Here is a 12,207-nt window from a genome sequence, read left to right as displayed (position 1 = left end):
CATTTTTAATGAAATAAATAGAAAACTACTGAAAACTCTGGGTAAAAACAAGAGTCCTAATTAATAATCTGCTCTTTGCTATTTCCTGTTGCAGATTTTAGCCCATGTTCTATATTCAGCTGTAATCTAACCATACCCATTTAACTTCCAACTGAAAGCAGGAAAATGTCTTCAAAGTATCCTCTACTTCCAATGCATTGCCAAATTCTCTTTTAATTTTTCATTTCATAAAAGTAAAAATAATCTCGGAAAGTTATCTTTAGTGCTTCTCCACAAAACCTGCATCTTATCTCTGCAACATCCCTGATCTCATTTAAAATTGTGAAGACTAAAGTTATCTTCCTTGCATTTCAAACAAATTAACTTGTCCCCTTTTATCCCCAGCTCCTTCTAGTTGCCTTAACTTCTTGCTGTCAATTGGCGAACATCTGCCATTCGAAACTATACCAAATCATTTCACTTACCTCTGGATCTCTCTTCCATTCATAGTCAAGTATTTTTAATACTAAAAAGCCTTGAATGCTTGAATGCTCTAAGTAAACCTCAAAGGCATCTGTTAGTTTCAGGGTCCTGCTGTCTTCCATACGAGAGCCTCTGCTACTGTGCCTGAAGTTAGTCTGCCCTTCCCAAAGTTCCAGAGCCAGAGCTCAACTTGACCTTTCTGCTTATGTTAGTACACAGAGCTAGCCATCCTTGGATTCTCAATCAACATCAAGTAGCTAGTCGACAAGTAAATTTCCCAACATTTAATCAGGGTTGGGTCACAAACCAAAGTAATATACAAATATTGAATATCTTGAATTGATGGCAGAATAACAATCCTACTAAAGTGGGCTTAATCCATCCAAGTGAACCAAACACAGTAATGAGGCTATTCCACACCCTTAGAAGCCTCAGAAGTCATGTCTCTACTATAAAATGCTAGGGATTAAATGAGGAATCTGCCTTTTAACTGCCCTTGAATCCCTAGGATTGTGGAGTCCCAACGGAAAGAATAAGCACACTGATACCTAACCGGGTATTTGAAGCCACAATGCCAATCTGCTGCCACTCTGTAAGCAATATATGAATTCTGTCTGCAGCTGCAAAAGAACTCCTGTCTGCTCTGCCCTAGTCATTTATTTGAAAGGAAAGTTACAACCTTACTCTACACCCTTTACAGGTATGGTGACTGCTGTCCCCGCAATTGATTAAGCTCCATTTGTTTACATAATATTAAGGAGTATTTCAGGCACCAATCTTTCAAGTTGCCAACAAAAAACACATTGTTTTCAGTTTTTTAAAACATAATTAATCGGTAGACTTCTGTGCTAGGTTAACTCAATTGATTTTTTTTTTCTGCCCCCCTCCACCTCCCCCCTTTGTCACTTGACAGCTTGAAGCTGGGCTTGGAAAAGCTCATTTGCATTCTTGCAGCAAGACTGCAGAATAAACCAAGCAAATGCGTCTATTTGTGTACTTCAATATATGACTGTGCTTGCTTCAATCAAGACTTATTTTCAGTATCATGGCCAACAAAAGCATTAAACGAGTTTTCTCCGACATGAGTGATAAGCTGTAGAATGTATTTCTTTAAAGGATTTTTTTTTTTCTGTGATGCTTATGGAATGCAATAAAAAACAGAAGCAAGAGTGCAAATCTCACTAGAAATTCATAATACTACCTTGCCATTTGACTCTTTCTTCTTGTTTCCTGACATGTTAAATACCTTCATTATAGTTCAGGTTGTACCTGATTAGAAGTTTAAAAGATTACAGATATTTCAAAAAGAATTATTTTTATAAAAAATCAGTATTTCACATTGAACTTATAAGATTTCATTCTCAACCCAAGATTGTCATTTCACATACTGATCTCTTTGGGGAGTTGATGCTGGTATTGCCTTCTAAGAGTGAAAAACACCTAAAGTCTTTTTTTTTTTTTTTCTTTTCTTCCAGACATGAGTATTGTTTCAACATAATCTCTTCTGGGTATTTTTTTTTTTCTAATTCTTCCCCCATGAAAATGCTTGGTGCAAATTCATTGAAATAATTTCTTCCTTAACTATTTCTCTGCCACGGACCAAACATTTAGCTGAACCCAATTATTTTTCTGACTATAAACTCGTGCGGTTTCATCTACAAAATGGGAATCTGTACCTGTATGTGCAAGAGAGGCAGAGAGAGGAGAGAGAGAGGGGGAAGCGTGGGAAAGCAGGGGGAGGAAGGGGGAGCAAGGGGACACAGGGAAATGGGGGGGCAGGAGAGATTTCTGTGTTACTGGAAAGGTACAAGAGAAAGAAAGAAAAATCATGTTCCCTGTGTTCCGCATAATGCTATGTAGTCAGTGGGAATGACAGAGGTGATGTTCTCAGTCATTTCAGTCAACACATTCTTCTTTTCACAACCTAATCTCCTTCATCTGAAAGAGAAATATATTTTTAGCCACCTCTCTGGGACCAAGTCATTGATTTATGAATATAAGGTGAAGGACTTCATGAATTTTTTCTTGACCTCCATCTGTCATTTTCTCAGTCATATCTATTTTAAGAAATATAAAACAAATTGTCCTAATGGGGCACATTATCACCTTGATATATCACACAGGAAGAACTGCCTCTGCTTCTTATCACACCCATACAGAAAATTAGCTTTACACTGCCCTAAGCTGATTTTCTGTCTATTCTTTATTATTTTATACTGATAATGATACACATTACTCAAATACTGATTCATTCTGAATATTCTCACCAGAGATTGGAGTAAGTCCCTTCAAGTCTTTTGTTGATAAGGACAGAAACTAGAAGCAATTGTTCCTGCAACTGAGAATTCCCAGAATATTAATCCACCAAAGCTGACCAATGGATCATTGTAGTGACTTCCAACTTTTCCTTTACTACGTATGATTTTACATTCTAATACCACTACCAGCTATGTCTTTGACAGACATCATACCTGTTAACCCTCAAGCCTCATCCAAAATCAGCTTTAAAAAAACACATCATTAATCATTAGGCAAACGCAAGTCACAATTATAATGAGATACCACCTCACATCTCTTGGGACATCTACTATAAAAAAAAATACAGAAAAAAAAAATGGTGGTAAAAATGTGGAGAGAAATTAGAACCCTTGTATATTATTGATGGGAATGCAAAATGGTTCAGTTGCTATGGAAAACATAGTATGACAGTTCCTCAAAAAACTAAAATATAATTACCATATGATCCAGGAATTCCAATTCCAGATATATACTCCAAAAAAATTGAAAATAGGATTTGTACACCCATGTTTATAGCAGCATTATTTGTAATAGCTACTGTCGGAGGCAGGCCCCTGGCCAGGGCAGCCTCCACCATTAAAAGATGGCACCTGGCTAGTTGCCAGGTTAGGATTGCCTCGTGAGACTAAGCGGAACGCCCAAAGAGGAAGTAAACAGCATTGGTTGCTAGCGAAGTTGTTCGTTTAGGTGCACAGCCTGAGTCGCTCCCTCCTGTACCCTGCTAGCTGATTGGTCATGTAAACATATATAAGTGTGTAGACTTGCGGAAATAAAGAGAGAGAAGATACATCTGAACTGGGGCTTCTTGTCGTCCTTGCGGGTCGAGGGTGATAAGCTACAACATGGAAAAAACCCAAGTTTTTTTTTTTTTTTTAAAGATTTTATTTGTTTATTTGACAGACAGAGATCACAAGTAGGCAGAGAGGCAGGCAGAGAGTGAGAGAGGGAAGCAGGCTCCCTGCTGAGCAGAGAGCCCGATGCGGGACTCGATCCCAGGACCCCGAGATCATGACCTGAGCCAAAGGCAGCGGCTTAACCCACTGAGCCACCCAGGCGCCCAAAAACCCAAGTTTTATTGACAGATGAAAAGATAAGCAAAATGTAGTGTATACTTAGAAGGGAATATTATTTAGCCTTAAAAAGGAAGGAAACTCTGACATATGCTACAACATGGATGAACTATAAGAACATTATGCTAAGTGAAATAAGCCAGTCTCTTTCTCTCCCCCCTCTCTTTCCCTCTCTCTCTCTCTCTCTCTCTCTCTCTCTCACACACACACACACACACACACAGACATACAAATAGCAACTACAGTATGATTCAAGTATTCTCTTGGTTAGATGCAGAGAGCAAGCATAAGATGATACATATCCTAAAAGAATAAATCAGAAACTGACACACAAATAGGATGCATTCTGTAGCTAAGATGCAATATGTTTCATACCATTGGATGTTAAGATAGTACATTTTCCTTGTAAGGTATCGTGAACCTTCCTGTGTGGTCCTGGAAGCCCTGATAATACACTTCAGAATGGGGCAATATCACTTTAATTCACATGCAGAGACACAGAGCTCATCTTAGGGGTTGGTATTGTCACTAGGACAAAAATAAATGACAGTACATGAAACAGGCTTGATCTACATGAAGGTTACTGATAAGAAAGTTAGCAACCAGAGTTTCATTAATAAAATCGTGATGTACAAATAATTACATTTCTTGCTTTTGATCATAGTTGAGCATTCTGTTTTATTCTGACTCTTACACTTGAAGAATGTTGACAAAATGAAGTTTTGTTAGAGGAGGATGATCTGGAGGACGAAATATCTAGAATCCAAATTAGAAACGAGGAAGAGCTATTCGTACGGTAATTGTTTAGCTTAAATACCTTGGAAAGATGTTGTATAGTTCTACACATCTAAGGCACTACCTTAAAAAAAAAAAAAAAGAGTAGCTTCATATTGTGTCGTTTAAGATAATAAAAGTAGGTCAAATGGAATAAAGTTGAGGTATGTTAGAGTTTATCTTTTTTAAACTCTATTTGATGGGGGAGGGGAAGGGGAGGGAGAGAAAAGTCTTAAGTGGACTCTGTGCTCAGCTTGATCTCATGACCATGAGATCATGACCTGACCAGAAACTAAGTCAGAGCCTTAACCAACTGCATCATTCAGGTGCCCCTGAGTTTATAACATTAAAAAAAAATTGTAACAATTAATGCTGTTCAACAACACAACTTAACCCTTCTGAAGCACTAGTCTTCCTGTCACTGGAAGAATTCAAGTGTGACAGTCATCCACGAGGAACAGAATCAAAGGGAATACAGCATTGGTAGTAGGTGAGATGTGAGACCTCTAATATATATTTCTAGCCCCAATATTTTAAACTTCTAAGTAAATTGGACACCTTGGAAACATACACTTATCCCTTTGAAAGTACTCACAACAATTTTAACATTAAGAATAAAGAAGGTTATTTAAAGGACACTCAAAAGTGGTAATGATCACTCGATTGAGCCCATGCCATATTAGGACAGAACAAAACTGAGTTTTAAAATAAGTTTGCAGAAACACAGGACAGGACAGTTATGCGAAAGTCATTTGTTGTGTACTGAGGTTAATAATGACCTGGTTAGCTATGACTCTAAAGGCAGGCACAAAAAAAAATAAAGAAATAGATAAGTCAGACCTCATTAAAATTAAAAAAAAAAAAAAAAGTTTAAACAACAAAAAACATCCAGAAAGTCAAAAGACAACTTTTAGAATGGGAGGAAATATTGGCAAAACGTATAGCTGATAAAGGTCTAGTATCCAGGATTTATTAAGCACTCTGACAACTCAACAACAGAGACAATAAAATTAAAAAATGGGGTGAGTACTAGATTAATATCTCTCCAAAGAAGATATACAAGGGCTCAGCAAACATATGAAAAGATACTCAACATCACTAGTCATTATGAAAATGCAAATCAAAGCCACAGTGAGATGCCATTTTATACCCACTAGGACCACTGGAATCAGAAAAATGGAAAATAAGTACCAGCAATAGGAGGAAGTAGAAAATGTAAAACCCTTGTACATTGCTGGCAGAATGCAGAATGGTTTGACTACTGGTGAAAAGCATTTGCTGGTCCTTCAAAAAGTTGAAGATAGAATTACCATACGGCCCCTACAATTCTACTCCTAGGTGTATACCCAAAATGATTGAAAACAGGTGCACAAATATCCATACACGCTTGTTCAGAGAAGCACTATTCATAATAGTAAAGCCAAAGGGTGAAAACAATCTTGAGGTTCACCAATGGAGGGATGGATAAAGAAACTGTGTTATATACACATAATGGAATATTATTCAGCCATAAAAAGGAATCAAGAACTACTACATACAGCAGAATGGATAGACCTTCTACACATAAGGTTGCATACCATATGATTCTATTTGTTTAAATATTCATTATAGATAAAGCCCAGAGAAAGAACACAGATTATTGCCTGCCACAAGCTGGAGGAGGAGGATACACAGAGAAATGCCTTAATATGTTAGGGATTTTACTTTGGAGTAATGATTGCATAACACTTTAACATCCAGTACAAAATTGTTCTAAATGCCACTTCGTTGTTCATTTTTAAACAATAAATTTTGTGTTTTGTGAATTTCACATCAATAAATTATTATTTTTTTTAAACAATACATTCTGCAGGGGATGGTAGAGATGAATTCAATATTTGAATACCTCAAAGAGTCAAGTGTGGTGGTCCCTCTCGTATCTTAATTCAACAAGCTGGCTCCTTCAGAAACTGGATGGATGCTGGAGGATGATTGTATTCAGTGCCAGACTTAATCAAGCACTAAGCCCAGCGACAGCTGCAGCCCTCAATGTGCTATTGTTGTTACAACAGATTAATAAGGTCTCAGGTACATGGGATGCAGCCACTGGTTTGGCAAACAGGTTATTTTCCATTCAAATTAGAAAACAAGATTAGAAATAGTTTGCATTCACATAGGACAGACAACAATATATATTCATGATTATATTTCAGGACTATGTTAAGTCTCTCATCCTCTGTCAGGACTCCTGAAGGATGGGGGCCACCTAGACATCTCAAAGAATGTCACAATGTTCCACAACACCAATGACATCATGCAGAGCTGGCAAGGTGAGAAAGTGGCTAGTCTTCTATAAGTCTTGGTAAGATACATACATCCCGGAGAAGGGAAAATAAACTCTGAAAAGACTCAGGGGTGGGGCGCCTGGGTGGCTGGGTGGGTTAAGCCACTGCCTTCAGCTCAGGTCATGATCTCAGGGTCCTGGCATCGAGTCCCGCATCAGGCTCTCTGCTCAGTGGGGAGCCTGCTTCCTCCTCTCTCTCTCTCTCTGCCTGCCTCTCTGCCTACTTGTGATCTCTCTCTGTCAAATAAATAAATAAAATCTTTAAAAAAAAAAGACTCAGGGGCTGCATACTTGAGCGTGATGTGGGGGGATTCTAGCATCAGGACAGTATCATGATATTCCTTTCAAAGTAAAACACAAGTTGCTGCAGCTTGCATCTTCCATCATGAAGCAGGGAACACAGTGCCTGATAGACCTTTTTGAGTCTACAGGGAACACATTCACACCTAACAATAATTACCAAGAAACATGAAAGACTGTTGGATTTCCTGGTGTAGAAAAGGACATGCAGTAGGTCCAAACTATAGTTTGATCAGTGCTGCCACCCAGACCACACAGTCCAGCAAAGCCTATGATTTTGGAATGTTAGTGTGGGAAAGTATGCAGTATGGACCTTATGGCAAACTCTAGTACAGAATCACAACATAGGTCCTTGGGATTCTGGGGCTGTGTTAACTATAAGAGAATTATAAGTCCCTTAAGAAATAAGTATCTTGTGATATCTTATTGATGGAGCACTTGAACATGGGACACAAAGTGACAATGCCTTTAGAATTTCCCATTATGAGCTGGGTTCTCTCTGGCCCACCACCTCTGGTAGGCCTAGCCACAGCTGTCTATAATATAATGTAAATGCACCTCTGGGAATGAACCTGAGCAGAGCCAGAGGGTACCAGTTACATCCATGAACATTTAGTCCAGACCTTGTGTTACCTGTAGAGCTGCACCAGTGCTCCTCCATCACCTTGTACCAATGAGATGGGGTTCCTATACAACGAATTTAAGGAGTAAGGAAGTATCTGAACCTGCTCTATGAATAGATCAAGTTGGTATATGGGTACAAACTGAAAATGAACCATGACTGTAGATTCATTATTCAGGGGTGGTCCTAAAAGGTAGTCAAGAGTGATAATTTCAAAAATGAGCTAAACTGTGAAGAGTTAATCTACTTGTGTTTTTTGTGGAAGGAGAAATGACCCAAAGTGACAGTGAAGGGCCTTGGAGAAAAATAATGGAATACCGGAGACATCTTCCAGGTAGAGGCATGTAGAGGTAATGTAGAAGTGGGCACAAAATGTGATGATTTTGTTAACTCCCCTAGGAGAACATAAAGCACAGGAGAGCCACTTGCCTGAATGACCAAGTAGACATGTGACTAAGCCAGTTATCTCCAGCCATGCTTTGTCATCCACCATCCACAACCAGTATAATGAACACATGAGTGGAGTGGTCACGGTGATAGAGTTGGAGGCTATAAATGGCCCCAACAGCACAGAATCCCACTTACCAAGGCAGATCTATTGATAATTCCAAATTACTAATTTGTCAGTAGCAGAGACCAACAACTGAATACCCAATATGGCACCACTTCTCGAGGACATGAACTGGATACAGACTTTGATAAATTGATTAAACTGAATTCTTTCTATCCTGAAAAAACCATCTGTTCAACTTCACAGGGATAAGTACGTTATGAATGTGGACATCCCTCTCCTCCCCACACAGCAACAGTCATAGCCAATATCACTATTCGGGGGCTAACAGAATGCCTGACCCATGGGCATGAACTCCTCTACAAACTTCATCACATCAGGAGACTGATGTTAAGTGTTGGATGAGAAGAAGGGGCTGGAGTGTCCCATGACTATGAGATTCATCAGTTATATTATACAGTATGCCATCAGGAGGCTCTTCGCCTTTTATAGAACACAAGAATGACCTCCTAAAGGTGAAACTAAAATGCCAGCTCTGGGTGAACAGTCTGAAAGGAGTAAGCCTGACTCTTCACTGCACAGTGCATTCATTAAACGTCTCTACATGGTGATCTGTCCCCAAATGGAAGGATAAATGTGCTCAGAAACCAAGGGGTAGTATGTGTGGCCCCACTCACCATCACTCCCAATGGTTCATTGGGGGACCTTAAGATTTCTGTTCCTATAACTCTAGGCTCTTCAGGGTTAGAGATCCAGGTCCCTAAAAGTGTACATTCTTGCTTCTGAAGCACTTCTGAAGGTCCACAGCTAAAAATCCTACAGAACTATAAATTATACCAGCAACCAGTGTATTTGAACTCTGTGCCCAGGGAAAAGCAGGCAGTGAGGGAGTCACAATAGTAGCAGAAGTAATGGACTTAATTGTTAGGATGAGGTAAGGCTTTTACACGATGTGGGGGCAATGAGAAATACCTGTGAAACCTAGGACACCTCCTGGTATTCCCCTCCAAAAATTAAATGCATTCAGCTATGTGAGGTATTCCAGAACTGACAAGAGGATGACTACCACAACTTTGGACCTTCAGAAGTGAAGATTTGGATCACACCACGAGGTGAACCACCAAGACCTGATGAGTCAGGCAGCTGAAGGAGGAGGAGTTTTAGAACGGAGAATGGAGCATCAGTTACAGTTTGGGGTCTTCTGCAGCAGTGGGGCCCCCTGGGATCCCAGTAACCTTGTCTTCTCTCCTAAGGAAAGGACAGGGAACACACAGAGGAGCCGCTCCTCAAACCTGTGGAAGCAGCAGGTCTGAACCACGCAGGGAGGAATGTCATAGCTGTAAGAATCTGCCTCATCGACTTCTTGCCACACAGGGTAGGGCTGACCAGGGCCTCAGCTACTGAGCTTTGGAATTCATTGTGGGGTTGTCCTGAGATCACGCTCCCCTGTGCAGCACCCAGCCAATGACTGGGAATGTCAGAGATACCACGAACTTCGACCTACAGACATAGAAAATTATAAACAAATCATGGGGCACCTGGATCACTCAGTCTGTTAAGCGTCTGACTCTTGGTTTCTGCTCAGGTCCTGATCTCGGGGTCTTGAGATCGAGCCCCACATTGGGCTCTGTGCTTAGCATGGAGTCTGCTTGAGTTTCTTCTCCCTCTCCCCTTACCCCTCCCCACTGCTCGCTTGTTCTCTAAAATCAATCTTTAAAAAAAAAAAGAAAATTATAAACAAATCAATAGCCCAATAGATTTGAGAGATCATCCAGCATTAAAAAAGGAAAGCAAACAGTAAACACAAAGAAAAATGTTCTGTTTACAAATAAATGGGGCACTTAAAGAGAGACACAGGTTTGCTATTTTACAATTATCAGAGGGACAAATTATAAGGATAATAAGAAGAAAGAGGAGGAGGAGAATTAGTAATAATCTGACAATTCGCAACCTCAAATGTTGTTAAGGGTTTGAGGAAACAGGAATTCATATATGTGGTTGTGGAAACTGATCCAATATTTTGAAAGAGCAATATGGCAGAATCTAGTAAAAACAAAGATATCTAATTCCTAAAACCTAGTGCTTCAGCGATGGTTCAGCTGAATATAATGAAAACAAATCTAGATGTCTGAAGCAGAAAGCAATTTGAAACAGGAGCATAGGGGCATACAAAATTCTCAGAAAGGCTACAGGAAGGGCCCCTCGCAGGGCCTTTGGGAATGACTCCACAGCAGCTCTCTCTCTGGCCCACCTGGGATGCTGCTCTATCCCTGCCACAACAAGGCCCCTGGGGAAGTGGGATGGAATGTGCCACCACACAGCTGTTACCCCAGGGTCAGGAAGCTATCACCACAATTGTCAGCTCCAGGCCCACAACACATCTGCTGGCTCACGGGGAAAAAAACGTTCCCTTTGTGCTGGCTCTGAACAGTGGGACAGCTTCTGCTGCTGGAAAGATAAGTAAATACATGGCCTCTTTCTGTGCCTGTTTGTCATCGACTAGCCCACCTTCACCTTGCTGTTTCCCTTTCCAGTGTCCGTGCAAACCTCTGACTGGGAAAGTGCCTGCAAATCTGCAACTGCAGACAGAAGGGAACTTCCAACTTTCCAAGTGTTGCTATGGGTCAGGGGAAAGGAGAAGTTTCACATGCACTTTGAGCCTGAATCTGCTATGTGTACTGCATCTAGCAATTTCACTTTTATTTTATTTATTTTTAAAAAAGATTTTATTTATTTATTTGACAGAGAGAGAAATCACAAGTAGGCAGAGAGGCAGGCAGAGAGAGAGGGAGAAGCAGGCTCCCCGCTGAGCAGACAGCCTGATGCGGGGCTCGATCCCAGACCCTGAGATCATGACCTGAGCTGAAGGCAGAGGCTAACCCACTGAGCCACCCAGATGCCCCACAATTTCACTTTTAAATGCACAACCTAGGACCCCATCTATCCAGAGGGGAGGTATTGGTGTTTCGGATGGCTAATTCTTTATTACACCAGATATTTATCTTAGAATGGGAAACATCCCTGGCCCCTCTAGCTAGCAGTTGCCAGTAGTGTCCTCCAGAGGTCACGACGAGGGAGGTACGCATGCGCATTTCCAAACACACCCTACGATTAGTATACCCCCCACATGGGAACCATTTCCCTCAAGTATTTCCAGCGTATTTGCATACAGATATTCATAGCAGCATTGTCTTTTACAGTGAAAAATTCTAAGTGATCTAAATGATCTAGATTTCAAAATGATCTAGATGATCTAAATGATCGTCACGGTGAAATAAAATGCGGAGACAGTCAACTGTATAACTTGCAGCAATTCAAACGGATGAGTCATCTGCATACATGTGATGAAAAAGAATAATTCTCAAACGGGTAATCTTTTATGGGAAAAGTTAAGTTGTAAAAGGCTGTTATTATTAATTCCAAAATATAACAATAATCTAAAGTTTCAGGACACTTTTTGACAACATTCCCCTCTTGAGCAGTACGAGTACAAGTTTTGTGGGACTAGAAAGGAATGGCTTCCACTCTTGTTTATTCTCTGGCATGTCTGTTGACATCAAATGTCTTGAGTTTAGAACGTAGCATGAGCTTTAATGACATCAGTATACTCAGAATACAATATTTGTACAACACACTGTAATAATTTGATGAGACTGTTTGAAGCCAGAGGTGACAAGCCCAGGGGCTATGGCTGCCTCAAGGCTTGTCCCAGCCTCCACAGGGGCTGAAAGGATCAATATGGTTAGCAACTTTCATTTATCTGATACACCACCTTTGGGAAGATCTGTATTAACAAGGATCAAAACAATGTTCACATCGCCCAATCTGACTTTTCCTAAAAGGAGTT

At 40.3% G+C, this 12,207-nt stretch overlaps 1 long non-coding RNA gene across 2 annotated transcripts; it reads left to right on the top strand.

The window, feature by feature from the left end:
• Positions 1–7,744: 7,744 nt before the first annotated feature.
• LOC116596572 lies at positions 7,745–11,723 on the top strand. 2 transcript variants are annotated; one of them, XR_004288184.1, is made up of 4 exons: positions 7,745–7,972; positions 8,115–8,199; positions 9,614–9,699; positions 11,561–11,723. It is a non-coding gene; the product is annotated as an uncharacterized LOC116596572 (long non-coding RNA). The 2 variants fall into 2 exon arrangements; XR_004288183.1 differs by having other exon boundaries at positions 9,614–9,735.
• The last annotated feature ends 484 nt before the right edge of the window (positions 11,724–12,207 follow it).

This window comes from Mustela erminea, chromosome 7, assembly GCF_009829155.1.
Source record: "Mustela erminea isolate mMusErm1 chromosome 7, mMusErm1.Pri, whole genome shotgun sequence".
In the NCBI taxonomy this organism is placed as follows: Eukaryota; Metazoa; Chordata; class Mammalia; order Carnivora; family Mustelidae; genus Mustela; species Mustela erminea.
This window is presented reverse-complemented; position numbering and strand designations above follow the sequence as displayed.